Genomic DNA, 25,767 nt, shown 5'->3' with positions numbered 1-25,767 from the left:
ACCTGTCCTGAAGAGCCTAGAAGTCTGCCTAGAAGCCTGCCTGTCTGGTAAGAAAGGGAAGGGAGTTTGACTATCCTCGTTCTCTGTAGGGCGAGCCGGAAAGCCATCCAGCAGGACCAGCTAGTCTGAGGGATGCCAAGACTCTCCCAAAAGTTCAAGGCAGAAAATAAAACGTAACGACAACATGATTGTCGAGGTCCAGTAGGACGATTGTGTGCTGCCAATAGGCATTTCAAGGTTGCATTTGCCAAATTCCTAACACAACAGAGTCTGAATCTACTGACTTCCTGTAGAGCCTGTGCTGGGCTTTTAGCTGCTGGATTTCTGACTACTCTGTGTCAGAGGCCCATGAGGGATTACAACTACTCCAGTGTCGAACACCCTATCTGAGCTTACGCCTGTGGTCCAGCCGGCCACAGTGTGGGCTCAATTGCTGATGGTCGGGCCTCCAGAGGGGCTGCACTTACGGACAGGCCAGGTGTGACTGCTACCTTGGGACTGCTGATCTTCTGGCAACTGCAAAGAAAAGACAGAGTGGGTGCCCTACTGAATAAAGCACTATATCCAGGACAAAAGCGCTCCACCAAAGCCTGCCGGTGGGTCAATGCTCTCTCGAGTCTTCGGGCGTGCCATTCAAGTGCCGGGAAACAGGAAAGAGACCCAGACAAGACTGACTCATCTTGTGAAAGGGTAAGATGCTTACGACAGGGCATATACGCATTGGGGTGACTGGAGTGACAGAACTGACCCTATACTATATTCATGATACTCCTAAATGCCCCTCGAGGGGAAGAGGGTATCAGAACCGGACGCACCTGTCTGCAGCACATGGTAGTCTGGCATGCCTGCACCATCCTTTCACCCAGACTGTCAATAAAGATGATTTTAGAGCTGCTATGCACATAGCAGGAAGAATCTCAGACCTTTCGCTGGTGGAGGTGCAACTCGATGGTCTGGTTGTTGACTTCATGCTACCCCCAAGGGTTGATCTGTGATATTTAAAAGACAAGACGTTCAAAGCTCGTATTTGAGATGGAGCAGACTTCTATTTTAAGGAGAATGGGCGGCCTGTTGAATCAGCTTGCGTGCTATAGCCAGTGATCCTTGAGGACACTGACAACAAGGGTAAGGAAATACTGGGAGGAACTTCCTGAAAGACCTGACTCGGCCAATGCTAATGAATGAGGACCGAGACGCACTAGACCACGAACTGACAGAAGACTAAATAAATAAGACAATAAGAACCTTGCAAACAGGGCAAGCAACAGGGCCTAATGAGCTCCCCTTAGAATTATATAAAAGCATGAAGGATAAAATCAGGGAGTGCCTCCAGAGGAGGTTTCAGACTGCCTGAAAATAAGGGTGTCTCCCAGAGGACCAAAGAACATCTGAGGTGGTGTCATCCCAAAAAAGGACAAACCAGCAACTGAGTGTGGGTCTTATAGACCTATCTCCCGGCTTAATTTTGAGACTAAGGTCCTTGCGTAGGCCCTGGCGATCTGCCTGCAGACAGTAATTGCACAGTGGTTCATCCTGATCAATCAGGATTTATGCCACACCAAGGAACGCGCTTATATCTCCGACACCTTGAAGGCTTATCACATCCAACAGGGGATTCCTTTGCTGAACCAGTGGTGTTGCTGTCAATCTCTTGTATGTGGCCCCTCTAGCGTGCATGCGCGCCAATAAAACAGTCTCCCGAGTCTTTGCCGTCCGACAGGGATGTTCCTTGTCTCCTATGCTCTTCACGCGTGCGTGGGTTCGCCAGGACCTCTCATATGGGGTATTCCAGTTGATCAGGAGTGGGATGAGAGAATCTCCCTCTACGCTGACATTTTGCTGTAGGACACGTAATCAGCCTTCTCGGTGAACGAATCCTATGCATTTTTCACATATTTAGAGATTATTCAGGATATAAGATCAACTGGCAGAAGTCCTTAACATTCCTACTGGTGGCAGGGACCCTGCGGCTGCACTCTAGGTGCACAGTTCGGATGACACTACATGGCTTTAAATATTTGGGCGTGTTTATTACAAGAGAGCCACAGGCAGAAACATACTTCCGAAATTAGACCAGCTTTGCTGGAAAGCCCCACACTTGCGGGCGCTCCCGCTTTCCTTACTGGGTAGGGTGGTCCTATTTAAAGTGATGACCCTCGAGGGTCTCCTGTACATTGTGAAAAAAACGTCCTTTAAGATCCCACCAAACATTTTCTTTCAAAGGGTAGACCGAGAACTTTGGCTCCTGTTGTGGGATGGTGGCACTTCGCGCTGAGTAAGGTGCAGAGGGGAATTTATTAAGGTGGACCGGCGGTTCGGAGCATTCTCAAGTATTACTGGGCCACGCAACTGATGGCTGTCAACAACTGGGTTTTTGTGGACCGTGAGGATCCTGCTTACCGGGTAGATAGATTGACCATGGGCAAGAGAGGTTACCCCACCCTGGTGCTGTATCAAAGAAAGTATGAGTGCGCCCTACCTACTCATACCTAAACAGTGGTAAGGGTGTGGAGAGAGGCTACCAAGTGTTTAGGCTGAGAAGGTAAGCTGACTGAAATTATTCCACTGTATGGTGGTGATCTCTTAAGTGCAGTGGGAGGATTGCAGGGCTTCACAAAATGGGGATTGATTAGCTTAGAGCGGCCGGGCGATGTGTGGAGGGGACAGGCGTCTGTGTCCTTCACGATCCTACAACAAAAGTTTGAATTAGGTGACTAAAAACGGTTCTGACATTTGTAGGAGGGTCACGCTCTGCATGGTCACATCTGGGAAGGGGAGAAGTTGCCTGATGCATCCCCACTGGAGGACCAGCTGCTAACTAATCCCCTAACCGAAAAAGCAATCTCAACCATCTATAGGAAGTTGATCTACGGTGTTATGTGGTGTTGTCACACCCTTGTAATTATAACAAGCATTATAACAAGCATTTGCAATGCAATAAGTCTCGCATTAGGAAAGTTTGAGCTATTGGTATTGTAAATGACACATTTTTTATTTATGTGTTGGTTTTGAAAATAGCGAAATTAATAGCTTTGTCATTTACAATGCCAGTAGTTTTAACTTTCGCAAATGTGACACCTATCGCATTTGTAATGCAATATGTGTTGTATTTAAACGACTTAGATGTACTGATATTACAAATAACAATGGCTTTTAATTAGATAGATAGAGTGAGGGCAATACATACAGAGAGTGAGGGCGATAGAGTGAGGGCAATACATAGAGAGAGTGAGGGAGATAGATAGATAGATAGATAGATAGATAGATAGATAGATAGATAGATAGATAGATAGATAGATAGATAGATAGATAGATAGATAGATAGATAGATAGATAGATAGATATAATGAGGGCGATAGATAGCTAGATAGAGTGAGGGCAATAGAGAGAGTGAGGGCGATAGATAGAGTGAGGGCGTTAGATAGAGTGAGGGCAATAGATAGATAGTGTGGGGGCGAAAGATAGAGTGAGGGGGAAAGAAAGATAGAGTGAGGGCAATAGATAGATAGAGTGAGGGAGATAGTGTGAGGGCGATAGAGAGAGTGAGGGCGATAGAGAGAGTGAGGGCGATAGATAGATAGATAGAGTGTGGGCGATAGATAGATAGAGTGCAAGCTCTTCGTCTGGGGTGTCACACTGTCACTCCTACTGTCAGTATTTTGATCTGTAAGATCAGAGTCATCCTCTGGATGCTCTTTGTCATATTCTGCCAAAAGATCCTGGAGCTTTGCTTTGGTAGGGTTTAACCCAGTCCTGAGGCTATAGGTTTTACCCAAGCCTCTGAGCTATTTTAGACATAAGGTGTGAGGTCGATTTCCTTCACCTGTATCAGGTCTTCCGGGTGACTACTTCTAGCAATCATTGTCTTTACAAAGTTGGCAACCTTTTTGGAAAGGAAAAAACCCTAATACTGGTTTCCTAACTACAGCAAGAGTTTGACTTTTGAAACAGCTGTACTCAAGGGGACCGAACCAGGGCCCTGACATATTTCAAAATTTGGAAAAATAGTCAATTTGCAAAACTACAATTTAACGAAAGGCAATTTCTGGATTGAATCTTGTTGTCACTTATTGTCAGAGTGGTCCAGCAAACGCAAAGTCGTGTACCCTACCACTGCGCCACCAGTGTAGGAAGCTGTCTCTCTATATACTATACCAAAAAGAGGTAGAGTGTGCAGAGAGTCCAGTGGATCCCCAATGGCTTTACAGAGGCTAAAGTAGATAATAACATTGCTCTCTTTTGTAGTAGTGTGAAAGAGCAGTTAGGCTTATCCGAGGGTAGTCGTAAGCATTTGTTGTACACACAGTGGCAATAAAAGAGACACACACGCAATGATTTAATCTGAGACCAATTCATAACAAGCATTTACAATGCAACGGTTTAGTCTTTGGAAAAGTTAGAGCTATTGGCATTGTAAATGACAAAATTTGTATTTATGTGTTGGTTTTGAAAACAGATAAATAAATGGATTGTCATTTACATTGCCAATAGCTTAATCTCTCGCAAATGTGAGACCTATTGTACCCTACGGATGAGCTCAGCAGACTGCAATTACTACCACACACACACACACCCAGAGCCACACACACACACCCAGAGCCACACACACCCCCAGAGCCACACACACCCACCCAGAGCCACACACACCCACCCAGAACGTAAAGGGCATCACCCTAAACCGGTAGAGTACCAGGGTATGAGAATTGCATCTCTTTTTAGGCTCAACGCAGTGCTTTAATCTGCAGGTGTTGACTGCCTGCACAATTTACATCTGAAAGTGAGTGTACGTGCCCTTCACAACACTGCTACAGGACATTTTGTACCGACACTACGAGTAGCAAGGAAGTGATTGCCTGGATGAAGTTTGCTGTGTGCATTAGTCGGGCTAACTTGTTGTGTGACATAGATGGTAAGAGAAAAACTATGCGTAGAAAAACTCTCTATTTTCTTGTCAATCTGAGGCCACAAATGCAGTGGCCAAACATGATATTCTTGTCAAGCTGAGGCCACCAATGCAGTGGCCAAACATGATATAAAAGCGCCCAAGGACCAGTGCCTTCCTGCTGTGCGTCAGTCGGGTCTGAGGCAAGGCTGACCGACCTACCTGCCTGAGACGCAGTTCTCAGATGCATGTTGAGGGTTAGGAAGGGGCTCGCGCTTTGCATCCTCACGAGTGGGCGTACGGAGTGATGCCTTAACTTCCGGCCGGAGGTATTGCTTGATCCAGGTCACGTGTTTGGAAGTTTTTGCGGGGTTGTAATACAAATAGTAAAATGGCTGCACCATTTGTCTCTCTAAGCTTGCAGACTATCTAGTTTGAGAACCAGAATATCCTGGTAGCCACAAAAGTTTGATTTCTGGCGAAAACATCCCTTTAGCAGAGAAGGGGACCATTAAGGGAGCGAAAGCACGGGCACACGGACAGCGGAAGGGGGGACGGGCTCCCGGTCAGCAGGAGGGGGGACGGGCTCACGGACAGCGGCGCAGAAAGGTGGCTTCATGCGCTGCATGATAATTTGATAAATATGCCCCTGTCTTTATAGTACAAACACACATGCACTCATGTGATCTATTAGCGATATCTCATGCCTCCCTACACCTGCCATGGTGCCCATCTGCACGAGTATTTGCGCGTCAATAGCAGGCAGCATGGAGAGCCACTCAAAAGATTTACTCCCTGTATTTTACCCTTTTTAGAGGTAATTACAGCCAGGTCAAGAGTCCGTCGTCTGCCTGTGCTTGAGTATAAATCAGTAAATCCAGAAAACTGGACTCCTTGTGGATTACATATTGACATTTGGTTCACTGTCAGGGTTATCCTTTTGAATGGCTGACTTCCCTTTACGTCCGCCTTTTTATTTTTACGATAATCTCAAACTGATGGTGTTATGTGATGCAAGGTTTACATTTCATTTTACACACCCTTAGCCGTAGAGGGAAAAGACAAGAGATTACTTTAGCATACCCAGTGCACATTTGTGAAGATAGTCCACAGTGAGAAAGTAAACTGCGAAAAATGCCTCACGCAGAATAACAGGAAACAGCAAAACGAGAAGAAACGAGCCAGGGTGTAAGGGAAGAAAAAGGAACGGTGGGAAGGGGGAGGGAGGAATTCCGTGAAAGAGCTTTAGAGGAAGGCAACCCATAATACACAGTACTAAAAAAAAGGATACAGACACAAACATATATATTTCGAAACTGGAAGGGGGGACGGGCTCGCGGACAGCGGGAGGGGGGACGGGCTCACGGACAGCGGGAGGGGGGACAGGCTCACGGACAGCGGGAGGGGGGACGGGCTCACGGACAGCGGGAGGGGGGACGGGCACACTGACAGCGGGAGGGGGGACAGGCTCACGGACAGCGGGAGGGGGGACGGGCTCACGGACAGCAGGAGGGGGGACGGGCACACAGACAGCGGGAGGGGGCGGGGACGGGCACACGGACAGTGGGAAGGGGGGCGGGAACGGGCTCACGGACAGCAGGAGGGGGGCGGGAACGGGATAAAAAAAGTTGTAAAATATGGCGCTTATCTGCTAGTAACTCAAGGAGAGTGAAATCACGTAGCCCACCCCTTCAAAGCACATGTTGGAAATGAAACAAACATGCCGATACGAAGAAAAAAACAACAACCACCCACCGCCGCATGACGCACGAAAATGGGCGGGATGAGTAAAAATCGCCGGAGCGTCCACGAATCTGCTCGGGGAATGAGTGACGCATCTCTGTTCCAATGGCTAGCCTCCATTTATGGAGCTAGCCAATGGAACAGAGAGGCGGGACAAAGCCCCAGACTGTTCTCAAAAGATTTCGCCTGCGCGAACGCTGCTGCACAGCGCATCGCCAGGCGAAACCTAAAAATGACACTTGGTTGGATTTATTTTGCAGAACCACAGAACTTTGTCTTAGGTAAATACTTTTCGCAATAGAAATACATTTTCAATATAAAAAGTGAACACAGCGCAATTTTCAGACTTTGCAATGTTAAGCAATGGGAGGAAAAAAACATTAAACATACGTATACGCAACATTGACTTACAAGACCAGTCTTCGGAAGTTAAGGTCAGTACAGGGCAAGGTTCAGTTCAGCACCAACAGTGCACCACAAGCGACAAAGGGGTGGGCGGGTACATGGTGAAAGTTCAAGGTCAGTCACAGAATACAAATTAAAGGAGACTGGGGCAATCGGACAAAGGGTGCTTACAGGTAAGAAGCTAGTAAAGGCTTACAGGAGTGTGACCCATATACCCGATTAGGACTGGGTAAGGAAGGTATATAAAAAAAACATTGTCCCAATAGGTAAAACTGATATAGTCAATTAATCAAGCATGCACATCGCATTGCTAGCAGGGAAGAAAAGGAGAACACTCATTTTGTTTTAGAGCAAGATATTCAATCATCTTCTTTTATAATTCATTCATGGTCGGTAATATACAGTTAAAGGCAGCACTGCATAAATTGAATTAAATGACAACCAAAAGGACTTGGTGCTCTAGAAAAGGTGACTGTGGTGGTAGTGGCGACGCAAGTGCAATAGTGAACAGCATGAAACGGCGCACTGTAACTCTGGTGCATATAATATACAGTGAGTGGTTCAAATCATGTGACTGAGTGGTATCGCAGATTAAAACGATTCATTTCCATTGTATGAACCACAATTAGAAGAGTACGCCTATTAATAAGCTGTGGAGTCGACGGCGTTTCGATCCATGTAAATCAGGATCGTCATCAGGACAGGGTTGTCCAACTTGGGGCGTGCTGCAAGGGAACAAGAGTGTATCAGGCCAGTGAACAGGGGGGTGGGTGGGCGGGGGGGGAAGGAAGGGGAAGGGGAGGGGGTGTTGCTGGAAGTAAGAGGGTGAGGAAAGGAACAGTCGTTACCTGGGGATTACCGTTGTAATAAGCGACCGAGGGAGGTCATCAGAAATGTTTCCAAACCTGCGTGGGGGCACTGTAATGGAAATAGAGGGTATCATAGGCTGTACATGCATAGATGTTCAAACTAATTGAGTAAATAAGGCATCTAGTGTTACTGACCAGCAGGGTGCACCAGGCGGCCGAGTTCAGTTCGCCGTAGTTCGGCGCGAGTTCTATGAAAGAGAAGGGGGGGATCGGGCAATCAATAATGTGCTCGTTCGATCAGAGGGAAGGCAAGGGGGCAACATCGAAATGGAGAGCCCGGGGGTACTAACCTTGGTGATCTCGCGCCGCGCAGGAACGAATCCTGTGGTCTGGTGAACGGGATCGCTAGTGTGAAGGTGGTTACTTCCGCGTCTAGGCGGGGCCTGGGGAGGATCAAGGTGGATGACGGCTAGGATAAGGGGCGTGGTTTGGACTGGGGCGGACCTAACATGTCATACCATGGAAAGGGAAGAGAAACTGGAGGCGAGTACGGAGTTGGGCCAAGTTTGTTACAGGAAAAGCAGCGGAATTGATTAAATCAATGACAGTGTATTGAGAAACGATAAGTTATACGTGGTAAAAATACCTAAATACATAGACGAATGCGTAATAACATGACAATGAATTTAGACATGAAGGTATAATGTTCGTACTAGTGGAGTGGTAGCTAATTACATAGGCATTGTTTGAAGACATAATTCGGAGCGTCTCATCATTAATTACAGATTACATACTTTTGTGGAGGTACCGATATACATGATGAGACTGATGCATTATGCAGAATGGGGGGAGTGGAAAAATAAGTCATGCCCTGTGCTGACTATATGAAGGAGACAGTACGGTTAGCAGCATCAGGGAGGTGGTTAGCAGGGATATACACAGTGTTTATGTACATCATTTGAAGAGTTTCATCATTATTTACAGTTTACATGTATTTGTGGTGATATTGATCTACATGGTGAGAATGTTACGTTGTGCAGATTAATTAGCAGTAAGAGGTAGCAAATAATGCCCTGTGCTAACCATGTAAAGGAGACAATATGGTTACCAGTATCAGGGAGGTGGTTAGCAGGGATAGTAACATAATTAGGTAGAGACAGTGCTATTCCACTCATCGATTGTGTTAAGGCCATTGTTGACAGAGTCACAGAGGGTCATCCATTTGCATTCAGCTTTATTCAGTAAGGATTTAATGTTACCACCTCGAATTGGTATGGTGGGTTTCTCGACCACTTGCCATACAATGTCTGTGTCTGAGTGTCCCTGTTCTAGGTAGTGTCCCACTAGAGGTGCTGTCAGTGTTTTACAATTGATCCTGCTTTTATGCTGAATGATGCGATCCTTTATCATCTGTGTTGTTTGGCCGATGTACAAGAGCTCACACGGGCATCTGATTGCATAGATGACATTATGCGATCTGCAGTTTGTATGATTTTTCAGTTTGTGTGAGCGTCCTTTGTATTTGAATTCTTTGGTATTCGATGTTAGGCTGCATACGCTGCAATTTTGACATTTGTAGTGTCCCACAATAGGGTCAAGGCCCCATGCTGCTGTTATAGTATTCTTCTTTTCAGTGGATTTTGGCCAGGTGATGGCATGTACCAGGTGGCTAGCCAAATTGTCACCCCGCTGGTAGGACAGTAAAGGGGCTTCCTGGAAATGTTCAAATGGGCGAAGAAGGGACCAATTCTTTTTGATGATGGTACTGACCTTGATACTATGGGGACTGAATTTAGAGACGAATGGAATCCTGGTCATGGATTTCTTGGGCTGAGTGGTGAGGAGGTGGTCTCGATGGCAGTACCAAGCTCTTTTTTTGGATCTGGTCACCAAACGTCTGGGGTAGCCTCGATGTATCAGCTTTTGACATAGAACGTCTGCTTCTTTGAAGAAGTCTTTGCGCCATTTACAATTACGGCGTATCCGCAAGAACTGGCCGTATGGCAATCCATTGCGTAGGCTACGAGGATGGTAGCTGGAGTAGAGAAGCAAGGTGTTCTTCTCGGTGGGTTTTCTGTACAAGGTGGTGCCGAGAAGTCCCTCTTCAGCACGAATAGTAACGTCCAGGAACGGGAGATCGTTATTTCTACATTCACTAGTAAACTTCAGATGTTCTTGGCATTGGTTGAGCCAGGTGATAAAGGGACCGAGGGTTATAGACGTACCATTCCATAGTAGCAGCACATCATCTATATATCTTCGCCATAGATAGATCTGTTGGAAAAAAGGATTAGTTGGTGTCAAAATCAAGGATTTCTCAAGGTTGTGCACAAACAGGATGGCGAAATTTGGGGCAAAGCAAGCTCCCATTGAGACTCCCTTGATTTGAAGATAGAATTTATCCCGGTATAGGAAGTAGTTGTTTTGGAGTGCTATTCGGAGTAGATTCATTATGAAGTCTGTAGGGATGCGTGTAGGTTGAGGTCTTGACATTAGAAGAGACTGGATTACTTGTAGCCCCTCGTCATGTGGAATATTGGTATACAAAGACTCGATATCCAATCCTGCCATAACTTGAGTACTGGTGTCAAATGGTAAATCCTCTATTGTATTGATGAGGTCCATGGTATCCCGAATGTAAGTGTCTGTTTCTGGGACAAATTCTTTGATTATTGAGTCCACATATTTGCCCAGGGGTTCTAGTATGGACCCGCACCCAGAAACAATGGGTCTGCCTGGTGGTTGTTGGCTGTTTTTATGGATCTTGGGCAAGACGTATAATACCGGTGTACGAGGACTTGGGTTGTTGAGGAACTCAAATTCTTTCTTGGTAATGATATCCCGGTCTCTGGCTTCGTTGGTGATATTATATATTTTAATGCGAATATCTTCCAAAGGATCCTTGGGGAGGGGCCGGTAGTGGAGCCCGTTCGACAGCTGTCTTTGAATTTCCAGGTCATATTTAGTGGTATCCATAATCACTATTCCACCCCCTTTGTCCGCCGGCTTAATGATGATATCATTCTTTTTTGCTAGTGTTTTTAAGGCCTCCCTCTCCGCCATCGGTAGGTTGTATGGGATGAAGGTGGAACAGTTTTTTAGGTCCATAGTATCTCTCAATACTAGCCGTTCGAATGCTAAGATTTCTGGTGGCATGGCATGTGACGGCGGGTTGAAAGTGGAGGGAGGGCGGAAGGGAGATTGGGTGATGGCAATGCCGTCAAAAAGAACTGGTCCCTTCTTCGCCCATTTGAACATTTCCTGGAAGCCCCTTTACTCTCCTACCAGCGGGGTGACAATTTGGCTAGCCACCTGGTACATGCCATCACCTGGCCAAAATCCACTGAAAAGAAGAATACTATAACAGCAGCATGGGGCCTTGACCCTATTGTGGGACACTACAAATGTCAAAATTGCAGCGTATGCAGCCTAACATCGAATACCAAAGAATTCAAATACAAAGGACGCTCACACACACTGAAAAATCATACAAACTGCAGATCGCATAATGTCATCTATGCAATCAGATGCCCGTGTGAGCTCTTGTACATCGGCCAAACAACACAGATGATAAAGGATCGCATCATTCAGCATAAAAGCAGGATCAATTGTAAAACACTGACAGCACCTCTAGTGGGACACTACCTAGAACAGGGACACTCAGACACAGACATTGTATGGCAAGTGGTCGAGAAACCCACCATACCAATTCGAGGTGGTAACATTAAATCCTTACTGAATAAAGCTGAATGCAAATGGATGACCCTCTGTGACTCGGTCAACAATGGCCTTAACACAATCCACCCATCTCGCCGCCCTCTCTTTACGGCTAAGCCACGCTAAAAGTTTGCCCGACTTATCCCCTACGTCATACAGCCGATGAAGTGTGGCCAGGTTTTGCGTTCGTGCCTCCTCTGAGACCAGTTCCCTATATCGCCTCTGGGTGTCTAGAAGTTTGCGCAGCGTTGTGGTGTTTTTTGTACGAAGGTGTTCTCTCTCCAGCTCCACTATATCTCGCTCAACTTTCCCCACCTCCTCCTGCTGTTTTCTCTTCTCCTCCCCTAATCTTCCGTTTATTCTGTCCCTCATTACTGGCTTCAGTGCTTCCCATAGGGTCACGGCTGAATCTACCGGACCGTCATTGTCGGCCAAGTAAACCCGGACGTCAGCTCTAACGCCTTTAAGTACTGTTTTGTTCGTGAGGTCCCAGGTGGCAAGGCTCCACGAGGCCTCTCCTCTGCATCCAGAGCGGCCCACCGAGACTAGGAGTGGCGAGTGATCAGAGAGACCCCATGCCAAGTATTCTGCTGTGTCATCCATGGTTAGTTCCTGTCTGTGTATGAATACATAATCCAGCCTAGAGAACACCTTGTGTGCAGCTGAGTAAAAGGAGTATGCAGTAGCTTCTGGGTGTAGCAGTCGCCAGACATCAGTCAAGCCTATTTCAGACATTGTGCGGGCGAGAGGGGTCAGCAGGCCATGAGTGATGGGCCTCCCTGATCTACCCAAACCCTTGTCCATCACATCATTAAAATCTACACCCACTAACTGGATAGAGTACGAGATGTCTAGGAGTATGGTCGCCAGTTTCTTCAACGCCGCTGCCTGCAACTTCGGAGGCGCAAACACTGAGACAAGAGTGTAGGTGCGTCTACGCCAGGTCCCCTGTACCCCCACACACGTTCCCAGTGGGTCCCCCCATGTACGGGTGACACGAAATGGGGAGGTATTCTTAACAATGATCGCTACCCCCATGGAGCCAGTCGTGTACCCCGCATGTCCCAGCACTTTATACCTACCCCTCGCTATGAATGCACAGGCCGTGCCCTTAAGGTGAGTCTCCTGTAGGAATACGATGTCTGGGCCTATTCTCTTTAGATAGTTACTCACCAGTCCCCTTTTTATTTTGTCCCCCAGACCATTTACGTTCCATGTCAGGACCTGTATTTTTCCAGTATCCATATCTGTTGCCAATAGTGTATTTGCCATCCGGGCGTTGAGGTCGGGAGAACTCCGGTGTGAACGTACTGCACATAATACCAGGCCGCTTGACTGCAGATAACCAACTCAACCCTCCTACCCCCAACCAAGACCCCCCCCCGCAAAAAACTGTATCAACTGTCTCCCCCCTTCCATCCCCCGCCCCACCTTTTCCCCCCATCCAGCCCATCCATGAAACCATGTACAACTGGGACTTTCAGGCGGTAAAGGTCTGTCGCCCCCCCACTAGATCCAATATCAAACTAGCCCCAGGGCGCAAACAGTGAGTACCACAAGGGCTGCCAATTCCGTGAGTGTGTTGTGGTCCAAGTCCTGTTGTATCTGGAGCAAATCAGACCACAAGTCCCACAGCAGCACCCCTCAAGTACCTAATTGAGTCTATGGAAAGAAAAGAAGGAAAGTAAGTACAACTTGCATGGTATCAGCAGCGGCACGCTGCCGACACGGATGTTGGTCCCAAACCTCATCACGACTGCGAGTCCTGTGTATCAATGTCCTGATCCTCTGTTCCACCGGTCGCCCCCTGCTCCATCTCCCGGATCAGCACCTCCAGCGGGTGTGTTGAGCGGTCTGTTGCTTCATCCACCTCCGATAGTGTCCCATTGTCCAGTACTCCCTCCTCAGTGGAGCGCAGAGAAGTTTGGCCTCCGGTGCTCGTCTCATGATTTCCCATGGTAATGGAGGGAACACCGCAGTCCACCATTCCGCTGCCATTCAAACGGGGATTCATATAGGGTGACGATTGTGAGCCTCGCCGCATTCGCGGAATCTGGGATCTCGGTGGTTTCGGTGAGTTCCTCCGAAAGTTACCTGCCGCGAGCTCCGTTCTGATCCTGCGGCCCTCCTCCTCCGCCTCCCGAAGTAGGGGTCTCTCCTCCAGCCATTGCCAGGCCTCTTCTGGGCGGCTGAAGAAATGCGACTTGCCTTTGAACATCACCTTTAGCTTAGCCGGGAAGAGCAGCATATACGAGATATGTAGGTCTCGGAGTTTCGCCTTGACCGAATCATACGACCTTCTCATCTTCTGGACATCCTGGCTATAGTCCGGGAAAATCATGATGTGCGAGTTTTCAAAGTTCAGCTCACCCGCCTTCCTGGCTTCACGGAGAATGAGGTCTCTGTCTGCGTAATTCAGAAAGCGCGCGATGATCGGCCGTGGCCTCGCCCCCTCCGGCGGTCTCGCCAACAGTGCCCTGTGCGCTCTTTCGATAACAAAACAGTTAGAGAACTGGGCCTGCGGGAAGGTGGTACTCAGCCAATCTCGAAGGAAGGCTGCTGTGTCAGTCCGTTCAATGCCCTCCCTAAAGCCCACGAAGCCGAGGTTATTCCGTCGTGCTCTATTTTCGGCGGCGTCCACCCTCCACAGCAATTGCCTGTGTGACGCCTGTAGTTCCGCCATTTCTTTGCGGAGGGTGGTGACAGAGTCTTCCGTTTCACTGATTCTGGATTCCGCTGTAGTTACCCTCTCAGTGAGGTTGCGAAAGTCCTGGCGCAACAGCAGCACTTCGGATCCCACTTCGCCTATTTTAGTTTCCAGCGCTGCTCTAGAGTCCTTGATATCAATTCTAGATGCCTGGATCGCCTCTAGGAGCGCGGCCATATCAGCGTGTTTTTCCGGGGGATTCTGGGGCATCTCTTTCTGCGTTTTTGCCAAGGTATAGGTCTCAATGGATTCCTGTCGGGCAGCTCGAGCAGGCGGGTCCCTTTTCCCCATGGCTTCCCACGTGCCAAGTACAGATGGTCAGAAGGGAGTAATTCACAGCAGGTGTGGGGGCCAGTTCCAGAGATTCCCTCGGAACGTGCCCGATCCGCACACAATGTTCGAAAATCAGGCACCACCTGCAGCACACAGGGGAAATCAGGAGTCAGGTCCTCACGCAGATGAGCCTATCTGGTAGCTCTTATGCCGTAGCGCAGGGGGCCCCGGTCAGTCAAGCCCACCCCGGTATCCAGGCGCCGTCCGTGGCGTCGCAGGGTCCCAGGCAGTTCCGCTCTGGCGGGGGCCGTTGTAGAAGCAAAGCCCTCCTCACCCCCACCTCGACGGGTCTTCCGTCGCGCTCCGGGCCGCTCCACCGACGACAATCACCGGAGGAGGGGGGAAGAGGGGGCCAGGGAAACGCCGCTCCCGCGCAGCTTTCTCGGTGTCTCTACTGAGCCCAGATCCGGGTTCCCCTCTCCGAGGCTGACGGGCCGATCCTCCACACCACGCAGGCAGGCACTCACTGGGTGTGGGAGCGCCAAGCGGGCGCCCGACTCCCTCTTCTCCGGGTCTCTCCGCCCCACGACACCGACCGCCGGTGAGCTCTCGGGCCGACACGCCGCGCGTAGCTCGGATCAGGGCTGGGCAGGCCGTTTCCCCACAGGCGCCATCTTGCGCTCCAGCCTCCGCTCTTCTTTAGGCAGGTTTCGGGCTCCGATCGGCAGAAAAGCCGGCTCAGTCGCGGTCAGTACAACCGCAAGGCTTCCGGGTAATTTTTTGCCGGTTTTGTACGTGATTTGGGACAGAAATGATTGCCGGATTTAAGCAGCGGGCCGGGAGCCGAGCCGATGCACGTCTCACTCCTTCATGCCGCTAGCCACGCCCCCCCTAGTTTTAGCATTGTTATCTTTTATACTCTGCATACCAAGTTGCTGATTTTTTTTCACGCATCCCTCATTTCCCCGAACGGGAAACGTCTGGGGGTGGGGTGTGTCAGGTAGCCCCTGTGGTAGACGATTGGATAGAGGATAAGGAGTGCCATGCCATCCCTTCATATATTTCTCCCCTCCTATATTCACAGTCCCCTTTTACCAGTTGTCCGCTTTGCTGTCATCAAGAAGTGGAGAGAGGGAAATCGGCAGGCGGCCCTTTTAAGCCTTAGCTGAGGACGGACATCAGAGGATACACACTTGAAGAAGGCGGGGGCGGAGAGCGCGTCAGGTTGGGCAGTAGTTGGTCCAGCTACACACGGCATGGGAACGCGAGGCGGAGAAACCAGCGGGGGAATGTGAATGAATGTATGTGTCTTGTTAAGCGCACTGCTGCCCTGAGGCGTCGTGACGCTGTAGACCGCTGGGGAACCCGTTCTGGCTATCCCTGTGAGATGGTTCCTACTGGGTAACTCCAAGGTGAAACCAGGCATCCCCGGCGAATGTGGGGGGCCGTTGTAGAGATGAGGCAAGCTAATGCCCAGAGTTGCCGAGTGTGATCCCTGGTTAGAGTAGGCACAGAGGCGAGAATTATCGAGTTCGCTGACCCTGGTCCACGACCCTGGCGCGTCGGGAATTGAACCCTGGTCCCGGGCCGTTCTCTGCTTCCGGGTCTGCCGCCTCTAACCAGTGAGCCACACCACTCCACGGGAAGACCGGAAAGACAGAGAAGGACTAACAGCTTTACGAGAGAGCGAACCGGAGCCCAGGGGAGGTCACAGCTTGTCTGCGCTTTAAGGCTGTAACTGCCGCCTACCTTCATATTGGGGTCGAAACGTCGACTTTTGTTTTCACCTCAACAACGGCTTACGCTAACAGTTAACCTGATACATGCAGGAGCTTTTTGAGCATGTTGTCTAACTAAATGGTCATGAACAGTTGATGTCGTTCTTCATAACTGGCTCACATTTGAAGCCAGGGCTATTACGGACTGTTTTATAAACTATGAAGAAATGTTTACTCTTTAGATAGGAGTTAAGATCTGCTATATTTTACCTTCACCCTGCACTGCCTCCCCTTCTCCCCTCTTCCCTTGGGGCACACATTTTTCTATGATGATTATGAAATGCCTTTATTGGTTTTGTAATTTGTGTAATCCTTTGCTATGTTATCACACTGTGAGTAAAAACAAGTGTGATAAAACTTCAGTTTAGTTGTATTTTCATTTAGTATTCAATTGTTTGTTTGTTATCTGTACTGGGACCCCCTGTATATGTAACAGCTTGTCGGCGGGCAGAACACCCGAACCTGGCGGTGGAGGGAAAGCCGAAGCAGAAGACCAGACCTCACTGAAGGACGCAGAGTCACCACGCCACGGCCCCGGAGTGACGTGGCTCTTCCAGGTGCGTGGGCGTCTACAGGGCTTATGGAAAGGGGCTGAGTAAGAGAGGGACGGGAGGGGAGGCTGAGGGATGAAAGGGACCAAGGGAAAAGGAAATAAGTGAGACGGAAACAGAGACAAGAGCAGAAATCATCGGCTACTCTTTTTCTTTTAGTTGCTCCAACCTCTACACCACAGCTTTCCAAACTATGTGGCGCGACCCATATGCAGGTGTGTCGCATCGGCAGAGTTGAGCTGCAGGGGCTCTTAGAAGGGGCGAAGCAACAACAAAGTCCTATTAACATGCACAAGGTCTTAAAGACCTGTGAAGTGCTCGGGTGCGGCTGTGAGCGGTCCCGGGCTGCCACACACGACGGGGCGGGGGGGGGGGTGTTGAAGTAGGGTGACCACCGTTTTTGGCGGAGTGTCCCAGTGTCCCGACACTTTTCTCCAAAGTAGAGAAATGTCCGGGTTTTACAACAGTGTCCGGGTAAAACATCCAAATGTCCCGGTTTTAGTATGCTGTTTAGATCACCCCCGCGGGCCTTCCAGCAACAGGCAGAGAGGTGCTGCAGGAGCTCTTATATGAATAACAACAAAGCCTTATTAGCACGTTAAATGGTCTTCATTTGTGGATAATCCATTTGGCAAAGGGCCCTTCAATGAGTGAATACGGTGGGTTATTGGGTCCAGGGGGTTGACCTGGGGTTTGGGGCAGCCCCGGGATCGCGGTGCATTGGGAAGAAAAGCTGCCAAGAAGCCCTATAGAAGCTTCAACATTTACATGATACTGCACGCTGCGGCTTGTAACCTTACGAAAACAAAAACATAAACAATTCGGTTCAATGGAGAATGCCCGTGTGAGCCTTGGGCATGGAGGAGTGCGGGGGAGGGAGTGGGTAGGGGCGCTGCGCACCTGGGCACCACCAATACAGGAAAATATAAAAAAGATTTAAGAATGAAAGCAACATTTTTTCCTCTTTGTCACAGACTCTTATGGAACCCACAGAATATGTTGGTCGGGGGAGAGGGATAGAGTGAGACAGAGAGAGAGAGAGTGAGACAGAGAGGGAGGGAGTGAGATAGACAGGGAGGGAGACAGAGAGTGAAACAGAGAGAGTGAGACAGAGGGAGACGGAGGGAGAGACAGAGGGAGACGGAGGGAGAGACAGAGTGAGACAGAGGCAGAGACAGAGGGAGAGGGAAGGAGGGAGAGATAGAGAGAGAGGGAGGGAGACAGAGAGGTAGGGAGACAGAGAGGAAGGGAGACAGAGAGGGAGGGAGACAGAGAGGGAGGGAGGGAGACAGAGAGGGAGGGAGATAGAGAGGGAAGGAGACAGAGAGGGAGTGAGACAGAGGGAGGGAGACGGTCGGCGCGAGAAGGAGTGAGACAGAGAGGGAGTGAGACAGAGAGGGAGGGAGACAGAGAGGGAGTGAGAGAGAGGGAGTGAGACAGAGAGGGAGTGAGACAGAGAGGGAATGAGACAGAGAGGGAGTGAGACAGGGAGGGAGTGAGACAGGGAGGGAGGGTGGAAGACAGAGGGAGGGAGAAAGTCTGAGGGAGAGGGAGTGAGACAGAGGGAGGAAGACAGAGAGGGAGGGAGACAGAGAAGGAGTGAGACAGAGAGGGATTGAGACAGAGAGGGAGGGAGGGAGACAGATGGAGGGTACGGCCACCTCTGCCACTGATTCCCTCACTAGTACCCTTTAACAGTGCCCCTCAAGTCTCTCTGTGTGGGGTGTGTGTGTGTGTGGGGTGTGTGTGTGGGGGGTGGGGTGGGGTGTGTGTGGGGGCTGTGTGTGTGTGGGGGTGGGGGGAGGGGTGGGGTTGGTGTTGGGTGTGTGGGGTTGTGTGTGTGGGGGGTGTGTGTGGGGTGGTGAGTCTGTGGGGTGGTGTGTGTGGGGTGTGTGTGTGGGGTGGGGTGTGTATGTGTGGTGCCCGAACCCACCATAGGTGGTTCGGACTCGCTCGCTGCTCTTTCTCGTGTTACCCTGTCCCTGAAAATATTTTCACAAAAGGGTGTGTCACCAAGAAAAATTTGGAAAGCTGTGCTCTACACCCTCCCTTCACATTTATGCATAGTTATTATTTATCCCTCACATCCTCCCTTGACTAAACCATGAAGCAAAAACACTTACCTGAGTCTTTTCCTTCTGTCCGAGGGACGGCGGCGGCCAAGGCACACCTAAGGGACTGAAGAATATAACAGAGACAATCAATCATTGTGATTTCCTGTAATACTAATATAAAGTGCATACCAAGAAATTATTCAATGCAGTGTGCTCCTTCTTGACCGACTCTTCTACAACGGGGAGCTACATACTTTCCCTACAGGGAATGGGAGACAGAAACACAGAGACCAACAGACACACACATACGGGAAAGCATAGTAGGAAAACGCTATATACAGTTTTTATATGCTTGCATATGTACATTGTTAGGTCTCGCTATTATATCCCGCAGGGAATAATAGCTAGAGTATATAGTAGGCGAAACAAACTCTTGACCAAGCGCAGATTACGTCCAGTTCAAGTGAACCAGTCGTGTGAGACGCGCGTGCACGTCAAACCCATCAGCCTCGCACCGCAATGGAATGCTGCCTCCCAAGCTGCTCACCCGCCATCAGACTTCAAAGCAATGCGCTCCCGCCCCGCCCCCCCACAGCAATGCCAAGAGCTTGTTTTACAAAAGCGAACGGTGCCGCTGGTTTCATTCATGCAGTCTGAATTAGGAAAACTCTGGTCGTGCAATCTATGTTCTAGTTGTGTTTACAACACAAACCGCAGTGGTGAGAGACAGTTTCTTTTTCTTGCCTTCTGCTCCCCTGATTGTACTCGTTTTTCTTGCCTCAGCCCCCCTGATTGTGCCCGTTCTCTTGCCTTCTGCTCCCTTGATTGCACTCATTCTTCTTGCCTTCTGCTCTACTGATTGTGCCCGTTCTCTTGCCTTCTGCTCCCCTAATTGTACTCGTTCTCTTGCCTCCTGCTCCTCTGAATGCACTCGTTTTTCTTGCCTTCTGCTCCCGATTGTGCCCGTTCTCTTGCCTTCTGCTCCCCTGATTGCTTTTGTTCTTTGTGCCTCTGCTCCCCTGATTGCACTCGTTCTTCTTGCCTTCTGCTCCCCTGATTGCACTCCTTTTTCTTGCCTTCTGCTCCCCTGATTGTGCCCGTTCTCATGCCTTTTGCTCCCCAGATTGTACTCGTTCTCTAGCCTTCAGCTCCCCTGATTGCACTAGTTTTTCTTGCCTTCTGCTCCCCTGATTGTGCCCGTTCTCTTGCCTTCTGCTCCCCTGATTGCACTCGTTCTTCTTGCCTCTGCTCCCCTGATTGCACTCCTTCTTCTTGCCTTCTGCTCCCCTGATTGCACTCGTTTTTCTTGCCTTCTGCTCCCCTGATTGTGTCCGTTCTCTTGCCTTCTGCTCCCCTGATTGTGCCCGTTCTCTTGCCTTCTGCTCCCCTGATTGCACTCGTTTTCTTGCTTTCTGCTCCCCTGATTGTGCCTGTTCTCTTGCCTTCTGCTCCCCTAATTGCACTCCTTTTTCTTGCCTTCTGCTTCCCTGATTGTGCCCGTTCTCTTGCCTTCTGCTCCCCTGATTGCACTCGTTTTCTTGCCTTCTGCTCCCCTGATTGTGTCCGTTCTCTTGCCTTCTGCTCCCCTGATTGTACTCGTTCTCTTGCCTTCTGCTTCCCTGATTGCACTAGCTATCCTTGCCTTCTGCTCCCCTGATTGTGCCCGTTCTCTTGCCTTCTGCTCCCCTGATTGCACTAGTTTTTCTTGCCTTCTGCTCCCCTGATTGTGCCCGTTCTCTTGCCTTCTGCTCCCCTGATTGCACTCCTTTTTCTTGCCTTCTGCTTTCCTGATTGTGCCCGTTCTCTTGCCTTCTGCTCCCCTGATTGCACTCGTTTTCTTGCTTTCTGCTCCCCTGATTGTGCCTGTTCTCTTGCCTTCTGCTCCCCTGATTGCACTCGTTTTTCTTGCCTTCTGCTCCGCTGATAGTGCCCGTTGACCCACACCCTCACACCCCCTCACCCTCACACCCCCACCCCCTCACACCACCACACCCACTCACCCTCACACACACCCTCACCCTCACACACCCCATCACCCTCACACACCCCCTCACCCTCACACACTCCCTCACCCTCACACACCCTCACACACACACCCTCACCACTCTACCACGCTACCGCCCTCACTCTACCGCCCTCACTCTACCACCATCTTGCCCTCACTCTACCGCCCTCACTCTACAACTCTACCGCCCTCACGCTACTGCCCTCACTCTACCACTCTACCGTCCTCACTCTACCACTCTACCGCCCTCACTCTACTGCCCTCACTCTACCGCCCTCACACCCTCACTCTACCGCCCTCACTCTACCACTCTACCGCCCTCACTCTACCACTCTACCACACTCACTCTACTGCCCTCACTCTACCGCCCTCCCCCTACCACTCTACTGCCCTCACTCTACCGCCCTCACTCTACAGCCCTCACTCTACCACTCTACTACCCTCACTCTACCACCCTCACTCTACCACTCTACCGCCCTCACTCTACCGCCCTCTCTACCACTCTACCGCCCTCACTCTACCGCCCTCACTTTACCACTCTACTGTCCTCACTTTACCACTCTACTGCCCTCACTCTACCACTCTACTGCCCTCACTCTACCGCCCTCACTCTACCCCTCTACCACCCTCACTCTAACACTATACCGCCCTCACTCTACCGCCCTCACTCTACCACTGTAAGTTCGATCAGGTCACGAGAGTCGACCGATGGGAAAAGGAAGTCTCATTCTGGTATTGGACCTTGATTGAGGCGGATGAAAAGATCGAGATTGAAATCTCAAATTTATGTGCAAAGGATCTTGGGGATGGACATTTGAAGCAAATGTCGCTGGACTCTGGTAAAACCTGCCTCGCTTAAACGTAATCATCTGTTTTCCACCCATAGAGTTTATTGGTCCCCAGCGAAGCTATCAAAGGTCACAGGTAATATCTACAACTTCCCAAGGTGTATGCTTCCATCAGCAGATGAACTGCATGTTTATGTTGTGTCCGAAGATCGCTTCTTACTGGACCTCGGTGTGTGATTTTCTTGGGGAAGTAATAGGTAAACAGATTAAGGTAAACCCTCTTCTTGTTTTCTTTGGACTCAACCAAGAGGAAGATGTACGAATACATTCTGCTGTTCCCAATTTTATTTTCTATGTGGTTTTGGTGGCGAGGCGGGAGATATGTAGGCTTTGGAAGTCTGAAAATCCCCCATCTTTTTCTGAGTGCCTCAAAATTCTCATCTATACGAGCCAGTCTGATATGGCCTGTGACCCAAGGAGTCAGGATAAGATCTGGACAATGTTGGTAAATTGGAGAGATAACATTAGTGGGTCCAATGATTAAAACAAACATGATGTGGGTCCTGGCCTCTCCTATGTTGTGGTCCCCTTTTCGTAAAGGAGTTGGAAGTGGAACCAGCAGTATTCTTCTGCAGAGATGTACTCCGTCCCCTCCCGGACATTTGTGGGGTAAGATCAACCCTAGCAAGAGAGTTGGCAAGATGAGGACAAAAAACAAAAATCCTGATCAGGTAGTCCAGCTTTCAGTGTAATACATATACCGATGGCCCCCACACGCTGATCAATCTCGATTTGTTATATGTTATGTTATCAGCATCTGTCTAACACCTTCTTCCTCCACTATTACATCAAAACGATTTCTTAATAATGCCACATGCCCATGAACGTCTGGCAATGATGACAATAAAAAAGCACTTCATACAGCCTACAGTTTTCAAATATCTTTTATATTCATCGGCATTGAGTCAGATTTTGAACATATATGTTTGTCTTATGATATAAATTCCAATAGGGGAAATATGTGCCTCTTTTATTACGTGTGACTGACTGAAGTTGCTGCCTCCCTCCCACAAGTGATTTTCTACTTTAGAGTTTATAACGTAATAGTGTTATTCTTGCCTTCCCAAGGTAGGGTTTATAGAAATATAAACTGGCAGAACACCAGTCAGCTCGGTATGACTGACTCAGCCTTTCTTCCATCTATGTTTCGTACAATGAGTATCAGGAAATTTGATGGTAACAGCACTCTTCATTAAAGAGAGACACGAGTGAGTGAGTGGTTGATTGAATTATTTAGTGTAGAGAACAAAAACTATGCTCATATCTAGCTTTTATCCTAGGATATTGTTTGATAAATGTTGTCAGTAGCTTGCCTATTTTGCATGTTGTGCGTCAGCCTGTGCTTGTCACTCCCCTGGAGTAAAACCTCTTTACCATCAGATTGGATGACATGTATACTACACTGTTCACTATTAGGAACTACCTTTGACTTTTGGATGAGCATTCCATGGGAGTACATTTGTTTTGGGTTTATGGCTTAACGGGTTTTTATCACTAATCCCTAAATTTAGCTGAAAATACCCATGAGTCCAAGTATTGTTCATAGTGTTGCTTTAACCAGTAGCGTGATCAGTTGTGCTTGGATGCTTTTCTTTCTGTCTGTTTCACTCGAAAAGATACAATGTTTCTTTTCTTTTATTCCACATTATGCTAGTCTCCCAATAAGCTTCCTGGTACTTCTTGGTTTTTCCTCCATGTAGAGAAATGAACATTTGCTGAGAATAGACACTTTCATAATACCACAAATATCTCCGTTTTATTTCTTTCCTTCTAGTCAAGTCTTCCATCACACTAACTGCACTTTTATGTTCCTGTGTGTGTCCACAAATGGGTCAGTATTATTGTTGATGTGTTTAGGGTCTTGCCAGATTCTCTGCATCTCTTGGATTATTTCCATGTGTGTTCAATGAAGGGGTGTTTTTGCTTATGGTGGTGTAGAACTGATGAGCGACTAAAGCCTTTCCTGCATTCAGTGCACTTGTATGGCTTTCCCCCGTGTGTGTCCTCTGATGCATCCTTAGGTTTTAGCAGTTACTAAAACTACTTCCGCATTCACTGCAATGGAATGGTTTTGCCCGTGTGTGTTCTCTGATGACTCTGCAGGATTGATAGCTGACTAAAGCTTTTCACACATTCACTGCACTGGAAAGGCTTTTCCCCTGTGTGATTTTGCTGATGAATCCTTAATGCGGAAGAGTCATGAAAACTACTTCCACATACATTACAATGGTATGGTTTTTCCCCCGTGTGTGTTTGCTGATGCCTTTTTAAGACTGATGATTGACTAGCTGCACTTAAAGGGTTTTTCCTCTGTATGTGTTCACTGATGTTTTTGTAGATATGATTACTGCACATTGGAGGTAAGTCTTTGCATATGGGAGCACAACAGTGGGATATGGGAGCGGGGCAGCCATGATCAAATGCTGGTCCTGACATGCTCGAGATATTTTTTAACATATAGGGGCCCTAGATCACATTTTGAAACAATGGGGTCGATTGGCTTAGCATAATAGGAAAAGACATGAATATTTAATGAGAGCCCTTTTTAGCTAATCTATTTGAAAAATGTGCTTTACAATGCACTATTTGACCCAATACTTAAACACATTTCCTCAGTTTCTGAACCTCTCTGCACAGTTCATAGAGGAGGTTTGGCTCATTTGCTTCACTTTCTACAATTCAGAGCTAGTATTATTTCCCACCACTTTCGAAGATCATATCAGCACCATAATACAGGTGGAAATTAAAACAGACATTTGTTTAACTTGTATTTTCATAATAATGATGCAGTTATTATAGAATGTTAGTGATGTCAATGATTGTGATGTCCTAAGGATTAAGGTTATATGACTTCACCTCCTGGAAAGACTCAGGATTAAAGGTCATATGATATAACTTACTCTGATTCTCAACACCCGCTCTGCCCGCAAACACGCCGTTGAACTCTGAGACCTACTCGACTCAACCACCCCAGACGTCACCTTCCTAACGGAGACCTAGCTGAACCCCTCCTCGGCACCTGACATCGCCATAGCCATCCCGGAAGGCTACAATATCACCAGCAGGGACCGCACCAACGGAGTAGGAGGAGGAATCGCCCAACACCGAAGAAGCCCTCAGAACCACCGAACACCTCCACTTCCAGATCCACGCCGACCCCAACACCACTCTCAGAGGAACCCTCGTCTATAAACCCGAGTAAGTAGTGCGCTTTACAAATGCTATGATTCATTAAGGTCAAAGGCTGTGTGATGTCACTTCTGCTACCCCTGGCATTTTGGTGAATCGATGTCCATGCAAAACCTAACAGGGGACCAGAAAAAAGTTACAGACAGGAGAAAGTCAGCTGCACAAGATAGAAAAACACTGGAAAATGAAGGGATAAAAAACCTTTGATAGTAAAGTTGAAGAAAAGTAAATAGTATAAATGTACAAGGCCATACTTTTACTAGTGGGAATAGTTACAAGTTAGAAATAATAATAAACATGATTTACTGGGGTCGGCAGAACCATCTGCCAAGGCTGCAGAGCTGGTGGTGGGAGTCGACCTGGTTGTGGTTGTCTTCAAACGTTCTGCGGCGCTGGTGGTGGTGGCATCTGTTTATGAAGGTGCCCTCTTCCCTTGGGTGCTTATGAAAGGAATAAAGATAAAAGGAACAATGATTGGTGGTACTCTCTTTACAAAAAACTGTTTGACAGACACAGTATTGATTATTTTAAATCAGATAACCTATTCCTAGATTCCTAATCTAAAATTACATTTTGAACTATTAATTCATTTCCATGAATGATCTTTGCTTCTCCAACCTCTTTTGATGGGTCAAGTTGATCTCCCTTTGCATAGTACAGTACGTACATCAGGGAGATTAGGACTGTATGAGCTACATAAAGCCACAAGGAAGACGCTAACACCCCTGGTATACTACTATCATAATAGTAGTAGCATCCCCTAAATGTTCCCAAGCGAACACCTAGCTGGCTAACACTGGAACAGA

The 25,767-nt window shown here is 48.4% G+C and overlaps 1 protein-coding gene across 5 annotated transcripts in view; it reads right to left on the bottom strand.

Annotated features, from left to right (window-relative positions):
- Nucleotides 1–25,767, bottom strand: part of LOC144752729 (uncharacterized) — a 135,216-nt gene that overhangs the window by 59,327 nt on the left and 50,122 nt on the right. For all 5 annotated transcript variants that reach the window (XR_013594154.1, XR_013594162.1, XM_078640615.1 and 2 more), the window contains exons 4-5: nucleotides 25,268–25,401; nucleotides 18,989–19,043 (exon numbers count right to left, since the gene is read on the bottom strand). The gene's annotated coding sequence lies outside the window, so the exon portion shown is untranslated. The remainder of the gene's footprint in view (nucleotides 1–18,988; nucleotides 19,044–25,267; nucleotides 25,402–25,767) is intronic.

Source organism: Lissotriton helveticus, chromosome 1_1 (assembly GCF_964261635.1).
Source record: "Lissotriton helveticus chromosome 1_1, aLisHel1.1, whole genome shotgun sequence".
NCBI classification, from domain to species: Eukaryota; Metazoa; Chordata; class Amphibia; order Caudata; family Salamandridae; genus Lissotriton; species Lissotriton helveticus.
The sequence above is the reverse complement of the archived record's forward strand: the minus strand, read 5'-3'. Positions and strand labels throughout refer to the sequence as shown.